The sequence below is a fragment of the Chrysochloris asiatica genome, unplaced genomic scaffold (genome assembly GCF_000296735.1).
Source record: "Chrysochloris asiatica unplaced genomic scaffold, ChrAsi1.0 scaffold00118, whole genome shotgun sequence".
Classification (NCBI taxonomy): Eukaryota; Metazoa; Chordata; class Mammalia; order Afrosoricida; family Chrysochloridae; genus Chrysochloris; species Chrysochloris asiatica.
Window position 1 is genome coordinate 2,582,016 of NW_006408636.1, and position 27,771 is coordinate 2,609,786.

Genomic DNA, 27,771 nt, shown 5'->3' on the forward strand with positions numbered 1-27,771 from the left:
AATCTTCAGTTTGTGGTCTGGCAGATTAAGCCACAGCAGGGGTGTTTTGTCATTGGAATTGAGTTAGTATTTAGTTTCGGGCAGGTCCCTGAGACTGAGCGGGGGAGGTGACCTAGGCTGAAGAGGTGGGGGATGGGCTTTGTGCTTTCAGGCAGACAGGGTCTGTCTTTAATGACGTGCCAAATGCCTCTTTGTCCCCCTGTGTCTTGGGCCCCCCAATTTTCCCTATATATTCATCGGTAATGCCTAATGTGACTATGAGGACCCCCCAGGGATGGACTATGCTGGTTCCTGAGGGTTCACTGGTTCTTTGCGAGTGTGCTCCTTCTGAGAGTGTCTGTTCAGGGTCTGTTAGGTTCCACAGTGGGTGGCGCCCTCCGCCCGGTAAGAGCCGGGAGCAGGCGGGTGGGGGTTAAAAACGCTTGTAACTTCTCAGTTGTTAGTTCTTTTAAAAAAACAAGTTCATAGAGTTGCCGCCTAATGTTTTATGTTTGCCCAAAAGCTGTCTGTCTACCAGGCTGGGGCCCCTATTGTGACCCTGTCCCGTATTTCTCCCGAGCTCACATACCTGTCCCACTGGTCAGGGGAGTGCTGCCGCCGGAAGCTCCGCAAATAAAATTTTTTTGAAGATAATTTTAAAAATTGGCTGCAACAGTACACTGACAGGGAACTGCCAGAAGTCAAGTTGGATTCAGACAAGAACGTGGAATGAGGGATATCAATACAGATGTCAGCTAGATCTTGGCTGAAGCAAAGAATACCAGAAAGATGTTTACGGTGCTTTATTGATGATGCAAAGGCTTTCAACTATGTGGATCATAACAAGCTATGGATAACAATTAAAATAATGGGTATTACAGAACACTTATTTGTGCTCATCAGGAAATTGTACATAGACCAAGAGGCAGAACAATGGGATACTGAATGGTTTAAAATCAGAAAAGGTGTGTGCCAGGACTGTATTCTTTCACCATACTTATTCAACCTGTATGCTGACCCAATAATCTGAGAAACTAGATTATGTAAAGAAGAACGTGGCATCAGGATTGATGGAAGAGTCATTAATAACTTGCTATATGCAGATGATACAAACTTGCTTGCTGAAAGTGAAGAGGACTTAAAATACTTACTGATGAAGATCAACTCAATGTAAGAAAACCAAAATCCTCAACATTGGCCAAGAAATAACATAAAGATAAATGGAGAAAAGATCGAAGCTGTCAAAGACTTGATTTTGCTAGGATTGGCACAGTGGCAGCAGTGATGGGGTCAGTGTAACAATTATTGAGGTTGGCCTAGTACCGGGGAGTCGGTATTGACTAGATGGCACCTCACAACAACACCACACACACACACACACACACACACACACACATATACAGCGAGAGAGAGAGAGTCCTGGGTGGGTTTGGCACTGTGGGTTAATGCACTGAACTGCAAGGTTGGTTTGAACTGCAAGGTCAGCAGTTCAAACTCACCAGCCACTCCTCAGAAACCCTACACAGGGTTGCTATGAATCAGAACTGACTCCATGGCACTTAACAACAACAACAACAACACACACATACACATATGACAGAACTTAAAAAAGTTCTTGGAAGTATTCCATTGTCTTTCGATTCTATTTTTCCAGAACTTTTTGAAGCACTCTTGTATGTAATATGGTCGAGGAGGTTCTCTCTATATATAGATGTAGATAGATATGTATCTATATCTATATCTATATATCTCATATTTACTTATTGATGTCCCATTGATTTCAACTCATAGCGACATTATAGTACAGAATAGAAGTACCTCATAAGGTTTCAAAAACTGTAATCTTTATGCAAGCAGACTGCTATATCTTCTTCCCAAGGAATGGCTGGTGTGTTCGAACTGATGACTTTTTGGTTCGTGGCCACAGCTTAACCAAAGAAATCCAATTTCCTGAACAGATCAGATATAAAACTTGAAAATTTGAGCTGGAAACTCCTCAGATATTATTTAGTCTAGTATCTGTAACTTATCCTCAGCCTTTTACTTTTCTGAGACCCAGAAATGGAATGAACTTGTCTCTGGAGTTAGCATCTTTGACAGTCAACACAAAGGGGTAAGAAGTTTTCTAGTTACTTTTGTGTTGAGGGGTCTAAAGTGGAGGGAAGTAGCTCAGGGAATGTGGGTGAGATCCAAGAGGAGATGAATGTGATCAGAAAAGGGAGGATCAATCAGGAGAAGCAGTCGTGGTTAAATTTATCAGCTATGAAATTCCCTTGGATAGTGGCAATGTAACATATATGAGGGTTGTGGTTTAGCAAGTTAGTATGAAACTTGCTGAGCAAAGAAAAGGAAGGGGAGGAAGAGAAAAATAGAGGGGGCCAGAAAAGTGGGGAAAAAAAGGAAGGCTATATTAAGCTAATGAAGAACATTTAGAGTTACAAATAAGTGAGGACTAGATGTAGCAGACCAGGATAGTCCTGACTCACGTGGAAAATCCAACCACAGTATAAGTTTCTATCAGATCTGCTGCCTGATTTCTTCTAGTCTCTAAGCATAAGCCTGTCCCTATTTTCTTAGCAAACTCAGCACTTCTCTATTACCAATGGTTTGGAGAAGTGGCCTCAGGCTGTGTAGCCTTACCTCAGCATATTTGAAACACTAACATGAGGGCACCATGCAGCCTGCCCTGGCTTTCAGAGCAGGAACACACCCACTATGTGCCTAGCCCTGGTTCTGGTACTCTTCAGGCAGGAATAGTATTTTAGTCATGCAGTCAGAATATGAAGAAAAATCAGCCTATTTCACAGACAAGGGGTAATAGAACTTGTCAGTTACAACAAAAACATGAATAAAAGGAACTAAATATTTATTTAGAAGGTGTACTGATTAAGCAGAGGGCCCTGAAGCCAAACTGCCAGTGTTCAAATTCTGGTTGCACCCTCAGTAGCAATGTGATCTTGGACAAGTTGCTTAATTCTCAGTGTTCCAGCGTCTTTATCTGTAAAATGGGAATGAAAGTACTAGTTTCCTTAGAAGGTTTGGTTGTGTCAAATCAATTGACCCAAGTATAGCACATTGAACAGTGCCTGGCACATAGTTGGTGCTCAATAAATAGTAGTTATTATTGTCATTATCATTATTATGTGTTGCTCACTGTTCTGCTTTTCGCTTGTATGTTTTATAATGGTCACTTAGAAGGTAAATGAAGCTCAGATACAAGAACATATCCAGTTCTTTGACTTATAAATTTTCCTTAGATGAAAAAAAAAATCTATTCTCAGACCAAGTTTTATGGGGAACGCCAATATATAAAACAGATAAAAAGCACTCTGGTTCTGACTGAAGCAGAGCAGGGGTGAGGGGCTAGATCTCCCAAGCTTAGCTTTCCTCTCTCTTCCTCTTCCCTAACAGCCTCATGGTAGGCCATTGTGGGGCACAATTTGAACCCACAAGTGAGCTAGTAAATCTAATCCTTTTATGCTCAGATGAAGACATTTTATCCCTCACTCAAGATTATATTCCAAGTACAGATGGGTACAGAATGAAGTTTCAGCAGGCATGGAGGGCAATCATCAAAAGGAACAGGTTCCTTGATTAAAATGAAAAATGTTTCAGGTTTGGGCAGAGAAAAATTAAGATGAGCAGGAGGGATCATCCACAGGCCCTGGCCCTGAGTGTCAATGGCTCCATTGGAAATTCATATCTTGCTGTAGACAACTTGACTTCAAGACAAACCCTTTTGTCATGGGGCCTCTCACTGCATAGAGTTTGAGATTCTGTTTTAACAAGCTGTGTAGTCCCTCCCCCTTAGGTCAGTACAATGTGTCTGATTTGATGCTAAATCCAGCTATCCAAGCCTCTCTGTTGGGATCTTGGCCCAAACTGGCATTTTCACAAATCTTCTTCCTCTCCATGGTCCTGGAACAGTAGTCTGGCTTCAAATCCATTGTTATCAGATCTCTGCCCCTTTCACAGCTTATATGTGCATATGCCTGTATCTGTTCAAGTGGCTTCTAACTCTGCTTGTCTAAGAACTTGTGTGGTGCCAACTTTTGTTTCCAGTATGGGTTACCTGGGGACACCATGCTGAGGAGAAATCAGAGAAGTTCTCCCCAGAGAGTGATGGGACTTCACTGAATAGACTCTCTTCTGACTTCATCTCTTGAATCACTCAGGTCCTGTAACAGTCCTTGAAGGCTGAATTTATAGGGCAAGGTAAGACAGGGACTACTACTAGTGGGTGAAGGCCAGCTGCAGAGTCCTGAGATGTGTTCCAATCCTTGGGCAGGCCTCAGAATCCCCATCTGCACCATGAAGGGGTGCACTAGATACTCTGTGTGGGTCCATCAGCTCCAGGTAGGCTTCTATGGAGGCCCTGACCACTCTTGTGGGCTCTCATGCACCAGCCTTAAGTCCCAGGCAAACATACCAAAGGATAGATGTAAACAAAGCCTGCCTACTGCCATTCTTTACCAGCTCTCTAGGTTAGTTACAAGAGGATTGGGATGCAGGAGGCAAGTTGCTTGACCTTTTGGTGCTCCAGTGTCCTTACCAATAAGAACACTGTAAGGACAGCAGTCCCAAGCTGCAAACCACTCCTCTGATACAAAAGCACCTTTTGTTCATGGCAAGGCCAGTTGCTCAAATAGATAGAGCCCTGGAACCCTAAGCCAAACTTCAGAGTATGTGTTAGTACTATATCCTGCCTGGTGGTAAGAACAGGAGGAGATGCTTCCGCAAGTTCTGACTGAGGTGAAGGTTTGGAAGTTAGAGTAGAGGTGGCTGTAGGTGGGCACTGTAACTACTTCCCAGATAAAGGCTGAGAGAATTAGTGGCCATGAGAACTGAGCAGTTTATTGAGGAATGGGCAGGAGGTGTCTGTGCTCTGTGGCTATAAGAGTAGCCCTATGTGACTCAAGGATAGAAGAAAGCAATGAGGCAAGATGGAGGCGTAAGGTGTGAGTTTTTCACTGATAAGTGCATCTTATAGATGCTTTCACATTTGGTCCACAGAGAAGTAGATGTCGTTGTTTCCATTGAACAAAGGAGAAAACAGAAGTTCAGAGAAATGATGTGGTGGAGGTGGTTATGTGCTGTAATTTGGTTCCGACTCAGCAACTCTTTATAGGTTTTCTGAGGCTGTAAATATTTATGGGAGCAGAAAGCCTCATCTCATGGAACAGCTGGTAGTTTCAAACTGCTGACTTTGAGGTTAGCAGCTTGACTTGTAACCACTATGCATCAGTAGGTAGTGAAATTGGTCTTCAAGCCCATGAATGATTTGAGAGTTGTTTTCAGAGGCCCCTTCTCTCCAGCTGATAACATGTGTACACATATTCACCATTGCTGCTCATTCTATCACCCTTCTCAGACTTGGCTGCAATGGTCTAGGGATTATCCTTCCTATTTTATTAAGGCCCAGAGAAGATAAAAGATTGTGCCATAGTCATACACAGCAAAGTAGGGATAGGAGAGAAATTGAGATTCAAGCCCTTGACCTTTCTACCTTCAATTGCAAAGTCACAGAACCCCACTAGAAGTAGTGCTTCCTCTAATATTGTATCAATATCTGGTCATTCTCTGTTTACAAAGTGTTCTCAGGTCTATTATCTAAGTTTTTCATGGCAGGAAGAAATATTTCCATATTCTAAGTGAAGAAACTGAGTTTCAGTAACTTGTCAAAGAATACACAGCTGATGGATGGCAGAGCCAAGATTTGAGACCAAACTCATGTCCAAACTGCCTCTTGTTGTTATTGAGTGCTGTCAAGTTGGTTCCGACTCAAAGCGACCCTTTATAGGGTTTCCAAGGAGTGACTGGTGAACTTAAACTGCCAACCTTATGGTTCAACTAGACCTTGCAGTCCAGTGAATTAACTCACAGAGCCACAGCAGGACTGCTTCTACTATTCTACAAAGTGCATTTGGCCTGCAAGCAAAGGACAGAGTGAATTTACTGACGCATAATGTTTGGAACCAAAAGGAGTAAACCTCAACTCACTGGGTTTACCTCTAAACCTTTCACTTTTTTCTGTATGAACCTCTGATTTCAGAGGCAGTTGTGGGTTTTTAAGGGGAAAGCAGAGAAGTCAGTGAGTTAAGTTCTTCAGAGTAGACTTCATGACTTAATAGATTCCCTGTCATTATGAATGGCTTTGTGGCTAGGGTGCCAGATTTGGTCCTGTCATGAGAATGATGACAAAGGTGGGATATTATCTCTCTTTCCTTTTCACCACCTGTGGTTCCATTTTATGCATGTTTGTTGGGTAACCTTTATTTCCCTTCACCCAAAAACATTGGAGAAAGAAAACCCCGAATCTCCCAGCCGCCATTTGGTCAGGTAAGAAAGAAAAGCACTTTTTTAAAAAAAGCAAAAGTGTACAAAGCATACTGTGTTTTGAGAATGCATTTGATTCAGCTGAGTGAGCTTGCACAGGATTTTTAATACCAGTTTTAGAAGTGTGGACTCATTCCTGTAGAAGATGGGCAGTCATTTCCAGAGCTGGTTCTTTTCCATGGAGTGTAGCAGAGGACTCCTGTGTGAAATGCATCAGTCCAACAGGTGCTATGCCTGAGACCAGCTAGGAAGCGGTCAGTTGCCAAATATGAATGAACAACCCAGGCCTTGATTTAGCATTGGATTTGGAAAGGTTGGAGTGGGGGAAGAAATGTGACATCTCTGCTTTCAAGGAAAAGCCAAATAATAATCATGGCTTGTGCTAAGAATCAAATAAATCACCCTGGATGGAAGTGTTGGAAGGATGGGTTAAAAGAAGTTCTGATGTGGCCGAGGGGCGTAGTAGTGTAGTGGATTATGAGCTGGACTGCTAACCGCATGGTCAGCAGTTCAAATCTGCTAGTCACTCCACTGGAAAAAAGATGAGGCCTTCTGTTCCCGTAAAGATTTACAGTCTATACAGGGTTGCTATGAGTCGGAACCGACTTGGTGGAACAAAACCACCAACAACAACAACCAAAGTCAGGCTTCCCTGTAATCACTTCCGAACTGTATAACCTTGAGAAAATTGCTGAGCCTCTGTTGAGTTTTTTCATTTGAAGATGAGAGCAATGATAATTTGACATCCTCATAGTGTTATGAGGATTATGTGGAAAATGTGTAAAACATTGGCTCACATAGTAAGCACTTCTTAAACATTAGCTATTCACATTGACTAAGGCCTTATCATATTCCAGATGACAGTGGTCTGGGGGCACAAGAATTCACAGAATTCTTTCTGAAGTGTCAGCTATCCTCAAAGGCTCTGAGAAGACAAACATCCATCTGTCTATCTATATCTATCTATCTATCTATCTATCTATCTATCTATCTATCTATCTATCTATCTATCTATTATTGTCAATTGTGTGTACATTTACATAGCAGATCAGTTTTCATTCAATAATTCATACACATTTGTTTCATCTCATTGATTGCAATCCTCACAATGAAATATCATGTATCCCATTTCCTCCCCATGTTTTATATTTCTGTTCCTCCTTCTTTCCTAATCCTTCTGAATTTTGTCCTTGGGTAAATGCTGCCCTTTTGATCTCAAATGGTTAATTATTCTATGGTGTGTATACCTCACTAATATTATTGTTCTCCTTGTATGACTGTTTATTGTTTGGCCGAAATTTGAGCCAAGTTTATTTTCAAACCTCAAAGGTGACTAAGGGCCATAGTCTTGGGGATTCCACCAGTCTCCATCTATCTAACCAGTAATTCTGATTTTTTTTAAAACTATTTTTGAGTTTTGGTCTACATTTTACTCCCACTCTAGCCCAGATTTTCTAATGTGATCCCTTTCAGAGCAGTTTGTAGTGGTAGCCAGGCACCATCTAGTTCTTCTGGTCTTAGAGTCGTGCAGACTTATGGTTGTGTGGTTCATTCATTCATTGGACTAATAGGAAAAACATCAATTTTTATATGAAAACAAACACAGTTATATACTGGAGTGAACTGGAAATGTCAAGTGGGTTTGTAAGAACACGGACTTCAAAGACATTCCTTGCTTGGAGCTGAAGCTTCAGATTCCCCATCCTTAGTCCCCAAGGGTTTTTTCACATTCTTCCCCCTCAGCCTCTATGAATGAAAAGATCCCAGCACACAGATAAGTTCATTGAACTTATTGATGAATCATTCTGATGATTATGGGTGATCATCACTGTTATATGAACAGAATCTGAGGTTTAGGTGCAAATTCTACCATTGCCACTTAGTAGCTGTGCGAACTTAGCAAGTTACACTATTTTTGTTGTTCCCCAGTTTTTCCATATGTAAATTGAGCGTTGTAATAATAATAATAATAATAATAATAGTAACATTATCCATTGGTAGCCATGAGTGGTAATTGACTCATCAGCAACTGGTAATATTGTTGTTGTTGTTGTTATTAAGTGCCATTGAGTTGGTTCCAAATCATAACAACCATAGAGCAAAACAAAACTCTGCCCCATCCTGTGCCATCCTCATGCAGTCACCATCTCAGTAAAGGTCTTCCTCTCTTTTGCTGACCCTCTACTTTATCAAGCATGAAGTCCTTCTCCAGGGACTGCTCCCTCCTGATAACATGCTTGGGCATAGGTGAAGTGAAGATTTCCATCCTTACTTCTATGGAGTATTCTGGTTGTACCTCTTCCAAGACAAATTTGTTTGCTCTTCTGGAAGCCCATGGTATATTTCAATTTTCTTCATGAACACCATAATTCAAATGCATCAATTCTTCTGTAGTTTTCCTTATTCACTGTTCAGTTTTCTTATGTAGAGGAGGTGACTAAAACTACCATAGCTTGAGTCAAGCACATCTTAATTCTCAAAGTGACATATTTGCTCTTTTATACTCCGAAAAGATCTTTTCCAGCAGATTTGTTCAAGGCGGTAAATAAGCCATTTGATTTCTTGGCTGCTGCTTCCTTGAGCACTGATTGTAGATCCAAGTAAAATGAAACTCTTATCAACTTCAATCTTTTGTCAGTTTATCATGATGCTTCTTATTGGTCCACTTGTGGATATATTTGTTTTCTTTACATTGAGTTGAAATCCACACTGATCATCATCAATAAGTACTTCAAGGCTACAATAAGTACTTTCATCAATAAGTACTTCAAGGCCTCTTTGCTTGCTTCCAGCAAGCAAGTTTGTGTCATCTGCATATCGCAGGTTGTTAGTGAGTCTTCCTCCAGTCCTGAAGACATGTTGTTCTTCATATAGCCCAGCTTCTGGGATTATTTACTGAACATACAGATCAGATAAGTATGGTTAAAGGATACAACCCTGATGCACACCTTTCCCGATTTTAAACCATTCAGTATCCCCTTGCATTTTTCGAATGATTGCTTCTTTATCTATGTACAGGTTTCACATGAGCACAATTAAAAGGTCTTGGATTTCCATTTTCACAATGTTATCCATAGTTTATTATGATCCACACAGTCAAGTAAATGCCTTTGCATAGTCCATAAAACACAGGTAAGTATCTTTCTGGTATTCTCTGTTTTCAGCCAAGATCCATCTGACATCAGCAATGATAATCCTCATTCCACATTCTCTTCTGAAACTGACTTGAATTTCTGGCAGTTCCCCTTGATGTATTACTGCAGCTGTTTTTGAATTATCTTCTGCAAAATTTTAATGCATATGTGATACTGTTGATAATTTCTGCATTCATTTAAGTCACCTGTTTTTAAAGGGCACAATATGGATTTTTTCTAGTCAGTTGACCAGGTAGCTGTTTTTCAAATTTCTCAGCATAGAATAGTGAGTGCTTCAAATGCTACATCATCTATTTAGAGGGTTGTAATAAGGAGTTCTGGTAGTGTAGTGGTTACAAGTCTGGCTGCTAACCTCAAGGTTGGCAGTTTGAAACTACCAGCTGTTCCACAGGAGAAAGATGAGGCTTTCTGCTCCTGTAAAGATTTTTTTTCTCTCTCTGCTGTTCTCCCTTGATGGTCCCAGGGACCTCCGCTCCTAGACTGAAAAATCAATCACTCCCCTCCTTTTGCGACAAAACATCTACCTTTACATTTCCAACCCTTACAATCAGTCCTGATAACAATTATTCATTATTGTATCACAAGAGACCTCTCCACATCTCCTTTCATCAGCCCCGCCCAGACACATTGGATACTACTCAGTGGAGATTCTACCTTCCTCTGAGCCCTCTGGATCTAGGCTCCCTCTTGAAATCTTGTAAGCCAGTTGCCCCCATAAAGATTTACAGCCTGGAAACCCTGTGCAGGGTCACTATGAGTTGGAACTGATTCCACAGCATACCACCACCACCACTACCATTAATGCACATTAAGGAATCCTGGTATGGTGCTGCGGGCTAATGTGCTCGACTACAAGGTCGGTTTGAACCACAAGGTGAGTGATTCAAACTCACCATCCACTCCTCAGAAACCCTATACAAGGTCTCTGTGAGTTGGAACTGACTTGACAGCACTTAACAACAACAACAATTAATGCACAGAAGGTATGTAAGATAATGACAGCCATACAGTTAGTGCTCAATACATATTACCAAAACCAAAATGAAACCCAGTGTCATTGAGTCAATTCTGATTCATAGCAACCCTATATAGGATTCCTGAGACTGTAAATTATTATGGGTTTTTATCTTTCTCTGGCCAAGTACCTGGTTTGTCTGAACTGCCAACCTTGTGGTTAGCAGTCTAACCCATATTGCCACTAATTTCCTTCTCATATGTTCTCCCACAACACTATCATGTAGGTCAGTTTTATGGTGGAGGAAGGGGAATTGAAGTTCTGAGAGGCTAAGGCGCTAAGACGTCTCCCCTTCCCAATTTTGCTAAAAAAGGACATTCTTGTAGTGGGGAGAATGTTGTAAGAGTCCTGGTGTGGTGCTGTGGGTTAATGCACCAGACTGCAAAGCCATTTGAATTGCGAGGTTGGCAGTTTAAACTCACTCCTTGGAAACCCTATACAGGGTCGGAACCGACTTGACGGCACTTCACAACAACAACAAGATTCACGTGGCATCAGGATTGGAAGAAGACTCATTAAAAACCTGTGATATGCAGACGATACAACCTTGCTTGCTGAAAGTGAAGAGGACTTAAAACATTTACTGATGAAGATCAAAGAGCACACAGCCTTCACTATGGATTGCATTTCAATGTCAAGAAAACCAAAATCCTAACCACTGCACTAATAAACAACATTGTTATCAACGGAGAAAAACTGAAATTGTCAAAGATTTCATTCTTCTTGGATCAACTCTCTTGGATCATCATTCTTCATGGAAGCAACAGTCAAGAAATCAAATGATGTATTGTTTTAGGCAAATTTGCTGCACAAGACCTTTTTAAAGTGTTGAAGAGCAAAGATGTCAGCTTGAGGACTAAGGTGCGCCTGACCCAAGCCATGGTATGTTCAATAACCTCATATGAATGTAAAAGCTGGACAGTGAATAAGGAAGACTGTAAGACTGTGGAAGAATTGATGCTTTTGAGTTATGGTGTTGGAGGAGAATGTTGAAAGTGCCATGGTCTGCCAAAAGAACCAATAGATCCGTTTTGGAAGAAGTTCAGCCAGAGTGCTCCTTGGAAGCCAAGATGGCCAAACTTCGTCTCTCATACTCTGGATATATTGTCAGGAGGGATCAGTCGCTGGAGAAGGATATCATGTTTGGTAAGGTGGAGGGTCAGAGAAAAAGAGGAAGACCCCCAATGAGATGGATTAGCCAAGTGGCAGTATCGATGGACTCAAGCGTGGCAATGTAGTGAGGTTGGCCCAGGATCAGGCAGTGTTTCATTCTGCTGTGCATAAGGTCGCTATGAGTCGGTACCGACTTGATGGCACCTAACAACATCAACAAAGATTATTTCCGAGGAGTCCTGGTGGTACAGTGGATTAAGTATTGAGATAACTGCAAGGTTGGTGTTTCAAACCCACTGGCTGCTCCTGGGGGGGGGGGGAATGAAGCTGTTTGCACCCATAGAAATTTACAGCCCATCAAAATTTACTTTGTCCCACAGGGTCATATGAGTCAAAATTTATGACTCGATGGCAATGGGTTTTGGGTTTTTAAGCTTAGTTCCAGCTCCAAGGTCTGTGATTCAGATTAATCTTTGTAGCCCTTTCGTATCACTTTTCTAGCTAGAGCTGAAGTAGAATACCTCAGGAAATAAGGAATGGATTGCCCAGGGAGGAAGATAACTTAGCAGGGTAGGAACGGCTACAGCTGCCTTTATTTCTACACCCTTGATACTGAGGAGTTGTGTCCTTCACTCCCACCCACCAGAAAACAAAAAGGAATCTCCTGTGCTCAGATTTTGACCTCCCTTTCCTTAGAGGGGGCAGTTAAGGATCTTCTGGAAACCAAGCTGGGCAGATGGGGGGAAGGCATCCTAATGATGATGTTTCCAGGCTGAGGTTGTCCAGAATGGGAATTTCTAACAGTCCAGAGGATGCTGGGAGAAGATAAATGGGATTTCCACTCATTTATGATCATTTTTTGGGGAGAAAAAGAACGCTATGAGATAAGATAGCATAGTTGAAAGAGTAGTAAACTGGAGTCAGAGCTCTCGTCCTAAAACAGACTCTCAGTGTACTTGGACAAATCCCCTTCTCCATATGAAGAATGCATTCATTCAATAAATATTTCATGAGCAACTACTATGTGCCAACATTGCCCCTGGGGGAAAAGGGTGGAGATCAACACATTGATCTTCAATTTCCTTATAGCTCTGACGTTAAGTGTATGATACAAATCTCATGTCAATATGCACACAACAGCTCTCTAATTCTTTTCTTTTCTGGAACACTTAAGAGGAATCCCTTTTAGAGGCACTGAGAGGAAATAATAGTGTCTTGCCTCATTCTGTAACTCCTCTTAACCCATCCCTTGCAAATGAAGTTGCTTAATCTAGAGTCATGATTCAGGGTACCAAGAAGGTAGAGTGGAGGAACTGTGATCTCCCCCCTATGTATCCCCTTAGTGCTTACAAAGCACATTCATTTTTTCTCATTGTCTTATAGGATTGTTGTTGCTGTTAAGTGTTGTTGAGTTGGTTCCAACTCATATCGACCTTGCATGGGGTTTCTGAGGAGTGGCTGGTGGGTTTGAACCACTAACCTTACAGTTAGCAGTCCAGTGCTTATTCTACAATGCCACACCAGGCTCAGAGAGGTGAAACTGCCTGGGTTACACCTCAAATAGTTCAGACAATATTAAAATCTTGGCCCTCTTACTAGCTACCACCAGAAGTGGAATGGGAATGATCAAGTCTGATAGCTGGCAATTTTCCCCTACTTGCCACCTCATTCCCAAACTTGCAAGATTACTTGCTGTGAATGGAAAGTAGGGGGTAAGAGTAAATGGGATCCTGGGCCCAGGCTTTTTGTGTATATAGTAGATTCCAGTGCTGATCTCTTTACTAACTAAAGTTAAACTTCTTTATGGAGACCCTACTCTATGCCGGGCACCATGCTCAGCCCTTTAGGCACTTATAACAGTGCTGCAATGTGAAATTGTTTCCATTTAGATGATAAGGAAAAAAGTCTTGGTGACACAGTGATTATGTGCTCAGCTGTTAACTGAAAGGTTGGTGGTTAGAACCTATTAACCACTCTGCAAGAAAAAGATGTGGCAATCTGCTTCCATAAAGACTATTGTTGCTGTTAAGTGCCATTGAGTCAGTTCTGACTCATAGTGACTCTGTATAGGGGTTCCAAGGAACGGCTGGTGGGTTTGAGCCACTGACCAAAAGGTAAGAACACGCACAGCATATTTCTCAATTAAATAACTGAAGAAAATATTCAAGCCTTGACTTGAAATACTGAAGGATTCTTTGCACAAAATATTGAATGATGGAGAAAGCATCAAAAGAAGATGAGAGGAATAAACAGAGTCACTGTACCAAAAAGAAATGCTTGATGTTCAACCATTTCAAGAGGTAGCATATGATCAAGAGTCAACGGTACTGAAGGAAGAAATCCAAGCTTCACTGAAGGCATTGGTAAAGAACAAGGCTCTGGTTATTGATGGAAAACATGTTGAAATCTTTCAACAAACTGATGCAGCACAGGAAGCACTCACTCAGCTATGCTAAGAAATTTGTAAGACAGTTATATAGCCAACTGATTGGAAGAGATCCATATTTGTTCCCATTCTAATGAGAGGTGACCCAATGGAATGCAGAAAACATCAGGCAATACCATTAATATCACATGCAAGTAAAATTTTGCTAAAGATAATTAAAAAGCAGCTGCAGCAGTGCATTGATAGAAGTCAGAAACTCAAGCCAGATTCAGACAATGATGCAGAACGAGGGATATCATTTAGAAATATCATTCAGAACAATGATGCAGAACGAGGGATATCATTACTGATGTCAGATGGATCTTAACTGAAAGCAGAGAATAACAGAAAGATGTTTTGTTGTTGTTAAGTTCCGTTGAATTGATTCCAACCCACAATGATCCTGTATAGGGTTTCTAAGGAATGGCTGGTGGGTTTGAACTGCTTACAGTTCAAACTGACCTTGCAGTCCAGTGCATTATCCTGTGGCACTACACCAGGACTCCAGAAAGATGTTTACCTGTGCTTTATTGACTATGTGCAAAGACTTTCGACTGTGTGGCTCATGACAAGCTATGGACCACATTGCTGAGAATGAGCATTCTGGAACACTTAATTGTGCTCATGAGGAACCTGTACATAGACCAAGAAGCAGACATTTAAATACAACAAAGGGACACTGAAAGGTGTGCACCAGGGTTGTATTCTCTCACCATACTTATTCAATCTGTATGCTGATCAAATAATCTGAGAAACTGGATTATATTAAGACGAATTTAGCATCAGGATTGGAGGAAGACTCATTAAAAGCCTGCAATATGCATATGATACAACCTTGCTTGCTGAAAGCGAAGAGGAAAACCCCCCAAAGAGATGCATTGAAACAGGGGCAGCAGCACTGGGCACAAGCTTAACAAGGATTGTGAGGATGACGCAGGACTGGGCAGTGTTTCGTTCTATTGTGCATAAGGTCGCTATGAGTCAGAATATACTCTATGGCAGCCAACAACAAACAACAACAGAACGTATAGTATATTTTTGATACTAGAAAAGTTTCAAGTTGTCCTTGTGGCTCAGAGCTGGTTCTGTTGCTCTGACCATGATGACACTCAAGAAAACTAAGGGGAAAGGGAGGAAGTTGAGGAGTAGGTGAGTCAGTCTTCCAAGGAAGGAGTCATCCTTCCTTTCTTCACATAGCTATTATATAAGGGCTCTTGCCATGTCACAAGAGAAGACCCCCCCACTGTCTTCCACAGGCATATGAGTGTAGGAAGAAAGGTGATCAGCTGCAAGTAGGAGATTACCCAATATACCCATGGTAATCAAGGTAAGCACGAAGCTTACTTGTATTTGCTAATCAGTAGTGAATAGATTCTTGATGTGGTGAAAACATGTGAAACTGTTTGCTACAGATTAGCAAAGTAAATACAAGTAAATTCATGCTAACCTTGATTACTTAGTACTCCATCGTTGTCAGAGATTGTAAATTTTAAAATAGACTTCCTGTAGGTAGGTGCTGTGAGGATGGGAGTGGTAAAAAAAATGTGCAAATGTTCACAACAGATTAGTAAATAAACACAAGTTGTTGTTGTTAAGTGCCATCAAGTCGATTCTGACCCATAGCGACCCTATTTAGGGTTCCCAAAGGAGCAGCTGGTGAGCTTGAACCACTGACCTTGCAGTTCAAACGACTTTGCAGTCTGATGCATTAGCTCACAACGCCACACCAGGACCCTAAACACAGGTTAAGTTTGTGCTTATTCTGTTTATTGGGTAATCTGAGACTGGTCGTGAGACATCATTCAAGTTAGGTGTCCAGGGTGGAAAAGGTGACTCCAGACTGGTAATGGAGGCAGCATGGCAAACTACTTGACTTGAGGCCAGTCCGCTGTAGTACAGAAGGGGGAGTTCCTGCTCAATGTAGGGAATGTTTGTGGAACTTTTTAAGTTGCTAGCTGAGGGGCGGGGCAACCAAGTCCCTCTCTTCCACCCCTCTCACACCCCGCCCCATCTGTAGATCCTCTAGTCCCTCCCTTCCCACTTCCCCAGATAGCTATTCAGCTCAATCTTCAACTGCCGCACCAGACGCCGGCATTCTGGTTCCACTGGGGGCTTAGGAGCCGCCTGGGCGCGGTGCATCGCCAACGTTTGGGCGCACGGACTCATGGCCGAGGCACAGAGCTGGAGGCTGGCCTTTAGGCTCCCAAAGCCCCCGACGTGGACACTGGGGGGTGTGAAGGGCACCCAGTGGGATCTACCGCACTGGAAATCAGGTGAATAGAGCCAGGCCAACCTCTACCGGGTGGCCACAGCTGGGCAGCACTTCGCTGAGTGCCTCCTGCTCCTTCCCTTCTGAGCCTGCTTCCCAAAGCTCCTCATCTGCCTTTCCTCCTCATCTTTAGTTGCAGTCTCGTTTTCATCGAATAGTTCTTTGTCTTCTTGTCTAAAACCCATTACTGGGGCCCCAACTCCTTTGGCCGTAGGGCCCCCGTCTTCAGACCTTTTACTAACAATTGTCTGTTTTCTTCTAATTCTTAGCTAGCTCTTGCTGTGTCTCAAACAAGACTCTTTTTCTTATCCCAAAGTTCATTCTTCTTTGCCATCTCCTCTCTCCCATGGCTTTCTTAACCTGCTCGAAAAGAACAGTACGAATAACACGTTCTCTTCATGCTATAGTATAGGGTCCTAACTCATAGTGACCTTATAGGACAGTAGAAGTGCCCCCATAGGGTTTCTAAGGCTTATAAATCTTTACAGAAGAGGACTGCCAAATCTTTCTCATGCAAAGCAGCTGGTGGGTTCCAACTGCTGACCTTTATGTTAGCAGCAGAGTGCTTATCCACTATATCCCTAGTACTTTCCTACACCTTCACTGTCTTTGCCTCTAAGCACTGCACTTCCACTTTCTGTCTATCTTCCTGTCCCACTATATGTCTGACCATTGGCCTAATTTTATCTTTTTATTTTATTGTCTTTTTGGTTTTCCAAGGAGCTCTGGTAACATAATGGTTATGAGTCGGTCTGCTAAACCTCAAGGTCAGCGGTTCAAAACTACCAGCCATTCTGTGGGAGAAAGATGATGTTTTCTGCTCCTTAAAGATTTACAGCCTAGGAAACCCCGACTCCATGGCACACCACCACCATCTCTCTTTTTGTTTCCAAATCTTTGGTTACTTATTACCTGCTCTGTAACTTGGTTGTTGTTAAGTGCCATTGAGTCGGTTCTGACTCATAGCGACCGTGTATAAGGTTTCTAAGGAGCAGCTGTTGAACTTGAACTGCCAACCTTGTGGTTCAAACCGACTTTGCAGTCCAGCACATTAACGCACAGTGCCACACCATCCCCCAGTATTCTGAAGAACTCTTAAATGCTCTCATTCTGTCCCAAGCAGCACTACTCAGCCTACCCACCCTGGCAGACCCTTTTCAGACAGCTTGCATTGCCTAAAAGCTCTATCCCAACACCTGTTTACTCTCCAAGGAATCTCCCAGAGTGCTTAGCACTTTGTTCTTTAAAAACTGAAAGAAAAAAAAAAAATTTGGTCCTTCGAAGAAAATTTGCAGGCTCTGCATGCTAATTTTTCCTAGTAATTCTCCCTTGCTCCCACCCAAATGACAGAGAGGGAAAAGCAAACCAAGTTGGATTTCTTGTCATAGATTCATTGTAGACCTTGAGTGTGCTGAAAGGCAATGTCCTTGGGGATCCTTAGATTTACCTTCTGGTGGTATAGATGGGGGAAACAGGCACAGAGAGAGCCAGACTCTTGGCCAGGCCACACAGCTCCTCAGCTGCAGTAGTACAGTAGAAGCTAGAATTGCAGTGTCCTGGCCTCTAAGTAAGGAGCCTTAGTAGGGCGAGGCACCAGGAGCTGTTTTCCTGGGGTCTTTTGAACCAGAAACATCAAGGTGTGTCCATACTGGGAGTGTTTCTGCCCCTTCTCAGTCATTCACATGCACTCTCTCTTGTCTGGTTGCCTGTCTGGCATGAATATTGCCTATCTGGGCCTGTTGTTGCCTCCTCCTCTGTCATTGGTGCTCTAGGAAGGCAAGGACCCCTACCTGTGAGGCCTGCCTGCTCCATTTTTTGTACGAGACCAGGTCTGTGTGCCCATGTTGTCTGATGCTGTTCCACAGGTTTTGTTGACTAAATTCTGAGCTCACAGAGACCCCATATGACAGAGTAGAGCTGCCCCATAGGGTTTTCTTGACTGTAATATTTATGGAGGATTGCCACGTCTTTATCCTACAGAACTACTGGGTGGGTTTCAACTGCTAGCCAGCCTTTCAGTTAGCAGCTGAGAGCCACCAAGACTTCTTTATGCTGCCTGATATGTTGATCCATTTATGTGAGGAAGCTCTGACCCTAGCTGATGTCAGATAACAAATCTTATTTGGTAAGAGAGGGAGGTAATGAGTGTGTGTGTGTAGGGGCTTTGCAGGGAGGGTGGGCTGTGCTTTGAGAATGACTCACTGATGGGGTTGGGGGCTCCAAGGTCAAGAGAAGCCTAGATTCCTTTGCTGAGTGGCCCAATGACCCTTACCACACATCCCACATTTTCTGGTGTTATCCTGGGGCATTGAAGGGTTGTCCTTCAGGGACAGGAGATAGAGTGCCTGGTTTTCTTGGAAAAGTACTTGATATATCTTAATTGAGATTACCAAGTCCTAGAAACCTATAACCTTTGTGTTGAGCTGGCCCAGGCTCAGTGAAGGGTCCATAAAAGCTACCCCTCCATCCCTGATTCTGCCCCAAATGGCCTTCCAAATTTATGGTGGGCAGATGGTAGAGCCTATGGGTGGAAGGAAGAACCTTTATTTGTTCTTTCACCTCCTCGTTGCCCTCCCAGGCCTTGTCTTCGGAGATGCAGCCCTGGAAAGACACAAGAAAGTGTCCTAGGTAGGGACACAGGATCCAAAGTTCAAGGACCTGGATGCTCATGTCCCAGGACAAGCTGGGGACAGAGACCATATCTCCAGCTTTCTGGACCAGCTTGGCCTCAACCACTTTCCTTTCTCTACTTTTTCCTTCAGCTTCCCTTCTTCCTTTTTATTAAATTCCTCTGTCCTTTTTGGCTATCCCTCAGATCCTACCCTTCCTCTGCAAAAGTCCCAAAATGATGGACTTCTGGGAGTCACACCCTACAGGAACACACAGAAGCTTATAGAAGCTGAGGATGGTCTGGAAAGAAGAAACTTTAGAAATTAGGGACCAGCCCCTGTCTTTCCAGATGAGGAAACTGAACATAACCAGGAATTAGCAAGCTTGGGGCGGAAGCTAAATTAGGCAGCAAGGTGGATTCCTCAGGCTTCAGTCGCTTGTATATATATATGGGGGTGGGGGGCTTATGTTGAAGTGGGTTTGGCTTTCCTGATTTCCCCTCACTGCACTGGGACCTTCCTCTGAATGGGTGTGGGGGTTGGGATGGACATCTGTTGTGAGAGTCATAGCCACTAGTTACTGCTGCTTAGGATTACCCTACCTATTCATTTAAGGAACTCTGGTAGCGTAGTGCTTACGAATCGGGCTGCGAACCTTAAGGTCAGCGGTTCGAAACTACCAGCTGCTCCGCCGGAGAAAGATGAGGCTTTCTACTCCTGTAAAGATTTACACCCTCGGAAACCCTATACAGGGTCGCTATGGTTTGGAACCGACTCGATGGCACATAACAACAACAACAAACCTATTCATTTAGACACAGACAGAGTGAGGTGAGGATGAGACTGTTCACCCACCTGCAACAGAAAATTTTTGGCCTCTTTGAGATGGCCAGAGAAGCCAGGTCAGTGACCCATCCTGTATATAAAAGGGCCTATTGTGTGCATGCTGGGGGTCAACCCTCCATCAAGCTAACACCTGGCTTGGTCTTTGTTTGGTGAAAGGGGACAGGCTTTTGGGTATCTGGGTAAGAGCTTAGGGTCCACGTTGCATGTGTTCTCTATCTCCAGCTGTATTGTCTATGAGCCTGGAAGGCAGTAATGAAGGAAGAAATCCAAGCTGCACTGAGGCATTGGTGAAAAATAAGGCTACAGGAATTGATGGAATGCCAATTTAGATGTTACAATAAATTGTTGTTGTTGTTAAGTGCCATCGGGTTGGTTCTGACTCATAGTAACCCTGTAGAGGGTTTCTGAGGAGCCAGCTGGTAGGTTTGAACTGCCATCCTTGTGGTTCGCAGTCAAGTGCTGATCTACAGTACCACACCAGGAGTCCAACAAAATGAGACAACTATGGAAATACTCATTCATCTATGCCAAGGAATTTTAAAGACAGCTACTTGGTCAACAGACTGAAAGCAATTCATATTTGTGCCCATTCAAAAGAAAGGCGAACCAACAGAATGGAAAAAAAAAAAATCAATAACATTACTATCTTAAACATATAAATTTTTGTTAAAGATAATTCAAAACAGCTACTGCAGTACAACCACAGGAAACTGCCAGAAACTGGATTCAGAAAAGGACGTGGAATGAAAAATATCATTGCTGGTGTCAGATGGATCTTGGCTGAAAGCAGAGAATATCACAAAGATGTTTACCTGTGCTTTATTGACTATGCAAAGGTATTAGAATGTGTGAATCATAGCAAATTATGGATAGCATTGAAAATAAGGGGAATCTCAAAATACTTGATTGTGTTCATGCAGAGCCTATACCTAGACCTTGAGGCAGTCATTTAAATAGAACAAGGGAATACTGTGTGTTTTAGTATCAGGAAAGGTGTGCATCAGGATCATATCCTTTCACCATATTTATTCAATTTGTTTGCTGAGCAAATAATCTGGGAAGCTAGAGTATATGAAGAACACAGCATCAGGATTTGAGGAATATTAATTAATAACTTATGATATGAAAAGAATACAGCCTTGCCTTCTGAAAGTGAAGAAGACTTAAGTATGGATTATACCTCAATTTAAAGAAAACAAAAATCCTCACAACTGGACCAATAAGCAACATCATGGTAAATGGAGAAAAGATTGAAGTTGACAAGGATTTCATTTTACTTGGATCCACATCAACACCCATGGCAGCAGAAAATCAAACATTGGGCAAATCTGCTGCAAAATATCTCTTTTAAGTGTTACAGAACAATGAGGACTAAGGTGCACCTGACCCAAGCAATGCATGAATGGCCTCATATGCATGTAAAATTTGGACAGTGAATGAAGAAGACTGAAGAAGAATTGATGCATTTGAACGATGGTGTTGGTGAAGTATATTATATATACCATGAACTGCCAGGAGAACAAACAAGTCTGTCTTGTAAGAAGTATAGCCAGAATGCTCCTTAGAAGCAAGAATGGTGAGGCAGAAGTGAGGATGATGAAACTTCATATCACCTACTTTGGATATGTTATCAGGAGAGACCAGTTCCCAGAGAAAGACATCATGTTTAGTAAAATAGAGGGTCTATGGAAAAGAGATGGCTGACACAATAGCTGTACCAGTGAACTCAAGTATAGGAATGATTGTAAGGATGGCACAGGACCAGGCAGTGTTTTGTTTTGTTCTACATAGAGTGGCTGGAATCCTGGTGTTGCACTGTTTGATAAGCACTTGACTGCTAATGCAAACTTGGTAGTTCAAACCAACCAGACAAGTCTTGGAAACCCTTTACAGGGTCGCTATTAGTTGGAACAGACTCAACGATACTTTAACAATAACTGTAGGGTGGCTATGAGTCAGAGCTGACTTGATAGCACCTAACAATAATAACTATTCCATAGCTTAGAGAGGGAGAGCTTAGCAAGGTCAAGTGAATGGTAGGAGTGACCTATCCTTTGCCTGGCATGGCCTCAACTGCCCTCAATGCCAACCAAGTGCTCTTAGCCTAGCACAGTGCTGCTCCTTCTAGGATGCTCTGGGGTGGGGTATGGGTGCAGCTATGCAGCTCCCTTGGCTGTGGACTGAGAGGGTCATTGTATTCCTCCTGGGACACAGTATTCTATACCCCACCCCCACATTTGTGACACATATTTTTGTGTCACAAAGGTGTGTCACAAAAGTGGGGATAAGAATACTATGCCCTGTGTACCCCTCACCTTTGCAAGCCCCCTCTCTCTGTAGTTACTCACAGCTCTGCAATGGTTCCAGCTGCCCCTCTTAATGCAAAGCCATTGGTCATGGATCTTCAGGAAGTTTTTTAATGAACTGTGAATATCCCACCTTGTGGGAGTCTCATCAATAATCCCTTTTCATGAGGCTGTGTGAGCCAGCTGGGAACAACCTTTCCTGCTCCCTGTGTAACTGGTGGGTTTTTGATGAGACATGTAGGAATGTGTGTATGTGTGTATGAAGGCACCTGTATTTAGTGCTGGGAGGGACTGCTCTGAGTGTAATTATTTTTCCCCTCACAGCTCCTGTTCCCCCTTTTCCTTCCTAGCTGAGTTCCCTGGAGTTATTTACTGCTGGAGTGGAATGATCTGTTTGATTTCTTCCCTGACATTAGCCTCAGCCATTTCAGAGCAGAACTGTAGCCCTGCCTACAAAAGCCTGAAGAGCCCTGATTCCTAGTCAGGGAGGTATGTAGGGACCTGAGAAAGGTCCTTATTGACCCAGAGAATGAGGTTCAGAGTAACAACACATGGAGATTCTCTATCATAACCCTACAAGAAAATGGATGATCAGTCCTGGGGAAAAAAGCTTCACAGTACCCTTATTGCCACTCTGCCACATATAATCACCTTTTCCAATCCTGGTGTGGCAGGACTGCAAGGTTGGTTTGAACCCTATACAGGGTTGCTATGAGTCAGAATTGACTCAATGGAACTTAATAACAACAACTCATATCCATTAACTTTGCTCAGTAGGTATTATGTTCCTACCACTCAATTTTCAGATGAAAACCTGATGTTTGGAGTGTCACAGTGATTTGTCCTGAGTGACACAGCCAGAAAGTGATTGAACTCTCCTACTTCTGATCCAAGCCTATTTCCACCATTGCTCAGTGCCTTTGTCACCACTACTGTTAGGTACCATCAAGACGATTCTGACTTGTACCAGTCCCATATAAAACAAAACACAATACTGCCAGGTCCTGGGCCATCCTCACAATTGTTACTATGTTTGAGTCCATTGTTGCAGCCACTGTGTCAATCCATCTCTTTGTAGGTCTGCCTCTTTTTTCCTTCCTCTTTTTCACTGACCCTCTGCTTTATCAAGCATAATGTCCTCCAGGGACTGGTCCCTTCTGATAACATTTTCAAATTATGTTAGGTGAAGTCTCATCATCCTTGCTTCTAAGGAACATTCTGGCTGTTTTTCCAAGACAGATTTATGTTTTCTGACAGTATATTTCATATTCTTAACCAACACATGACTCAAAGGCATCAATTCTTCACCTGTCTTCCTTATTTACAAGCCGGTTTTGCATGCTTATGAGGCAATTGAAAATATCATGGCTTGGATCAGGCACACCTTACTCCTCAAAGTGATGTTTTTGATTTTTAACATTTTTAAAGAGGTGTTTTCCAGCAGATTTGTCATATGTAATACTTTGATTTCTTGACTGCTGCTTCCATGGGTGCAAGTCACGAAGTCCTTGACAACTTCAGTCTTTTCTCCATTTAGCATCATGTTACTTATTGCTTCAGTTGTGAGGAGTTTTGATTTATGTTGCATTTTAATCCATACTGAAGTCTGTACTCTTTGATCTTCACCAGAGAGTGCTTCAAGTCCTCCTAATTTTCAGCAAGCAAGGGTGTGTCATTTTATATCATAGGTTGTTAATGAAACTTCCTCCAATCCTGATGCTGTGTTCTTCTTCATATAGTCCAGCTCCTCGGATTATTTGCTCAGCATACAAATTGAATAAGTATGATAAAATATACAACATTGATGCACACCTTTCCTGATTCTTAAACCATGCAGTGTCCACTTGTTCTGTTTGAACAACTTGGTCTTGGTGCATGTTCTGGAATTCAGCCAAGATCCATCTGGCATCAGCAGTGATATCCCTTGTTCCATGCTTTTTTATGAATCCAGCTTGAATTTCTGGTAGTTTCCTGTCAGTGTACTGTTGCAACAGTTTTTAAACTACCTTCAGCAAAATTTTACTTATATGTGATATTGATGATATTGTTGGATAATTTCTGCCTTCTGTTGGTCACTTTTCTTTGAAAATGTCACAAACAGGATCTTTCAGTCAGCTGACTTCAAAATTTCTTGGCATAGATGAATGAGCACATCCAACACTGTATCAGTTTGTTGAATCATCTTAGTTGGTATTCTGTCAAGTCATTTACTAGAACTTTGCTTTTTGCTAATGGCCACTGACACCATGGCCTCCATTTATTGAGCACTTGCTATGTGCCAGTCATTATTCTGTTAATTTAGCTCAGTGGGTCCACCAAACAGCCATGTGTGGTCAGTGCAGTGCTTATTATCTGCACTTTACAAATGAATAAACTGGGGCACTGAGAATTGGAAATTAATTTTCCTAAAGTAGTACATGGCAGAGTTGGGATTTTGATCCTGGTCATTTGGTTCCAGAGCCCATTTTGTAAGCTGGACTGTGGTTATGGTAAAGTGAGGGAAGCCCCATATCTCAGATCTAGAAGCTCAAATATGCACAAACAAAAGGAGGGGTTTTGTTTGTTTGTTTTTGCCTGTTCTTAGCCTGTCCTCACACACTCTGAATTTCCCTGCCCAATGACTTAACTGACACCCAGGATAGCAAGCAATGGAAGCAGTATAGGACACAGGTGGTTGGGGGGCTGTAAAACGAAGGGAAATCAAAGACCTAATGGCTCCACCTCTCTCCAATGATCAGAGCTATACAAATTGCCGTCCAGAAAGGAGCCTGTGAACAGATATCGTTTTCTCATCCATTGCAGATAATATTATTTCTGAATTTCCAGTCTATACAAAGCCCTGGCTTAGCTTGGAGTCTGGGGGAGAGAGGTTGGGGCTGACCATGACATTGTAGAAGTTGAGATTTCTTTTTTGCTTTTCTGAAGAGACCGAGCTTTCTTTGCCTTATTGGAGTTCCTGGAATAAGGGAGGGAGACCAAATAAAACAAAAACAAAACTCCAAAGAAATAGCTCTGAAACCAGTTTGCCTGGATCATTTTTTAAAAAGTTACAATGTATACAGAAAATATTAGAATTATGGTTGGTGATTACATAAACGCAGTCATTCAAGGAATATTTATTGCCAGACACTAGAAAGCTCCCTTTGTATTATTTATAGCATTTACAATGTTTTTCGTTTTTCCTTATATATTTCTGGTTTGGTTGATTTTTTTATTTTTATTTTTTTACCTACTGGGTATCCCAGAATCTAGAATATCTGATTTAGTTAAATATATCTACTAAATGTACCTTGGATTTACTCCTTATTCATTTTGGAATTTCATCATGGCAAACATTACTGAAAACTTACTATATGATAGGGAGTGCAGTGGCTCTGTAGGATAAGCACTGGATTTTGAATCATAAAGTCTGAAGTTCAAGTCCCCTCAGTCCAGCTATTCTGAGGGAGAAAGATGAGGCTTTCTGCTCCTGCAAAGATTTACAGCCTCAGAAACTCTATACAGGGTTGCTGAGTTGAAACCAACTTGACGGCACTTGACAACAACTATATGGTAAGCACTGTGGTTGGTGCTGTGAGGCAGATGGAATCAGCTCTGTCATATTTCTTGCTCTTAGAAAAGTGTTAGGATCATTATAGACCCCCACACTTTTATTTCCTAGCATTTGTCCAGAAGTAGAAAAAGTTTGACTCCAAGTCAGAACCTTGAGGATGTTTAAAAATATAGCAGCTCAGCCTTAAGAAAGAGGTTATCTCCTTTCTTAGCCATTATGAGAGTTCCTGACCCTGGATAGAATTTTGTTTCAAGGAGTCAGTTCTGGTGTGCAGGCCTCATCCATATCCAAGACCCACAGGGACATGGGTCACCTTGAACAAAGTGCCAGAGGATACCAGCTGCAGCTTTGCCGTTGAGAAGTAAGGAGGGGTAGACAATGGAGTCAGTTTAGCTTCAGTATTCTCTGATTCTTGTCAGGGCCAAGTATAAAATTTAGAACATAGGGAAAGAAGGTGGGAGAATTTGGTTCAGTGGACTCAAGGCCAAACAGGAAGGAAATACTAGGGGCTATATCTGGCTTGACCAGTGCCTCAGGTGACTTGGGAAAATCACTGTCCTCAGAAGCATGGATTTTTGCTCTCATTTAGCAAACATGTTAGATGGACATAGTGTCTGCTTTCTAGGAATCCCCACTTTATTTCTCCCATCTGTTAGTGTGGAGAAAATAACATGTGCATGTATTATGCTTGCCATAGATTTTCTGGGTAGCCTTGAGTGAGTTACCTCCCCCCAGATTCTCTACTGTAAATATGAGGAGTAGTTGTCAGACTGCATGAAGTCTAGAACTCTGCTAGTCCTGGCTAATAGATTTCAATGGTGAAATCAAGGTTGTGAACTTGTGCTTGGCCTTTGCAAAGAAATATAAGAGGGATATATTTCCAGCCTCGGAAACCCTGTACAGGGTCGCTATGAGTCAGAATCGACTCCACGGCACAACAAGGCAAGGCATCTTAAATCCTAGCACTGTTTCTGGTGGTGCTTGCTGTCAGAACTTCTTGGGGATCCCTCTGCTACCATGGGTAATGTTAGTGTCCTAAGTTTTCCATGTACATGTACTCTGGAGGGAGAATTTCAGCATGGGGTAGACAGGGATGGGGGTACAGGGTAGGTCACAGACTACTGGGGGTCTGAGCAAGGTGAGAGTGGCAACCTCCTGCTTAAATACATGTTTCTCTCTTTATTGTCCCTAATAATCAGAGAACTCACAGAGGTTATCTTCTCTGGCTTCCCCACAAATTATCCTGAGCAAGTCACTGGACCCTACCGACATGTGTCATTTTTTTTTTTTTTTTTTTAAACCAATATGGTGCTAGACACACTCAGATTTCAATAAATATTTGTCTGTGCCTTGGGCAACTAACTCCTTCACCCTTGGTCATTTACTTTCAGTTTTCCCCTCCTCTTTCACAGCGGTGTGACCAGAGGGAGAGGCAACTGTTTGAGGATTGGAGGATCCTGAAGGCAGAATCCCGCCTACTCTAATTTGAGTTACTTTGGGGTAGGGGTGGGGGCAGTGGGTCTGATTGAGCTCTCATTGGTCGAGGGTCCTGGAGGTGGGTGGGGTGTCCCTGCAGCCCTTCTCATGGGCGTTGCTCCCGCCCCACCTGCACCAAGAGTTGACAACAGTTAAGCTGCAGCTGCTGCTGGTCTGCCTGGCACCCGTACCCTCGTCCGACCTCAGTCTCCATGCGTGCCCCTGACAGAAGAGTCCCACGCTTGTCTCCTGCCTGTTGGCTGATGTGTGGTATCCTGAGCCCAGAGGGGTGGACGCGGCCTGCAGGTAAGAGTGGGGCGACAGCTGGCAGCGGGAGAACCACCAAACAGAGGCACCTCAGCTTCCTCGCTCGCCTAGCCTCTCTGGTGTGCTCCGGCTTGGACCCTTACCCTGTGGTTCTCTACTGGGTGGCTTGTATGGGAGATTTGGAGAAAGCGAGCCTATCCACCTCCACCCTGGGATTTGGATGACTCTGAAGAGCTCTGATTGCCCTTCTCTGGATGCCACACAAGTGGGGTGATGGAAAGTGACTGACCCTAGGTCTCCGACTGGTCACTCTGGGACTTCGAAGTGGGGCTGGAACTGGGCTGGCGTGGCAGGGCTTAGGACTCTGCAGACAGGTCACACGGCTTCTCCTGCTCTCCACTCCTTCCTTGCTTTCAAGGGCG

General features: G+C 42.8%; 1 pseudogene; it reads right to left on the reverse strand.

The window, feature by feature from the left end:
- The window catches only part of LOC102814731, a 60,876-nt pseudogene extending 33,580 nt beyond the window's left edge, over positions 1 to 27,296 (reverse strand).
- Between the last annotated feature and the right edge of the window lie 475 nt (positions 27,297 to 27,771).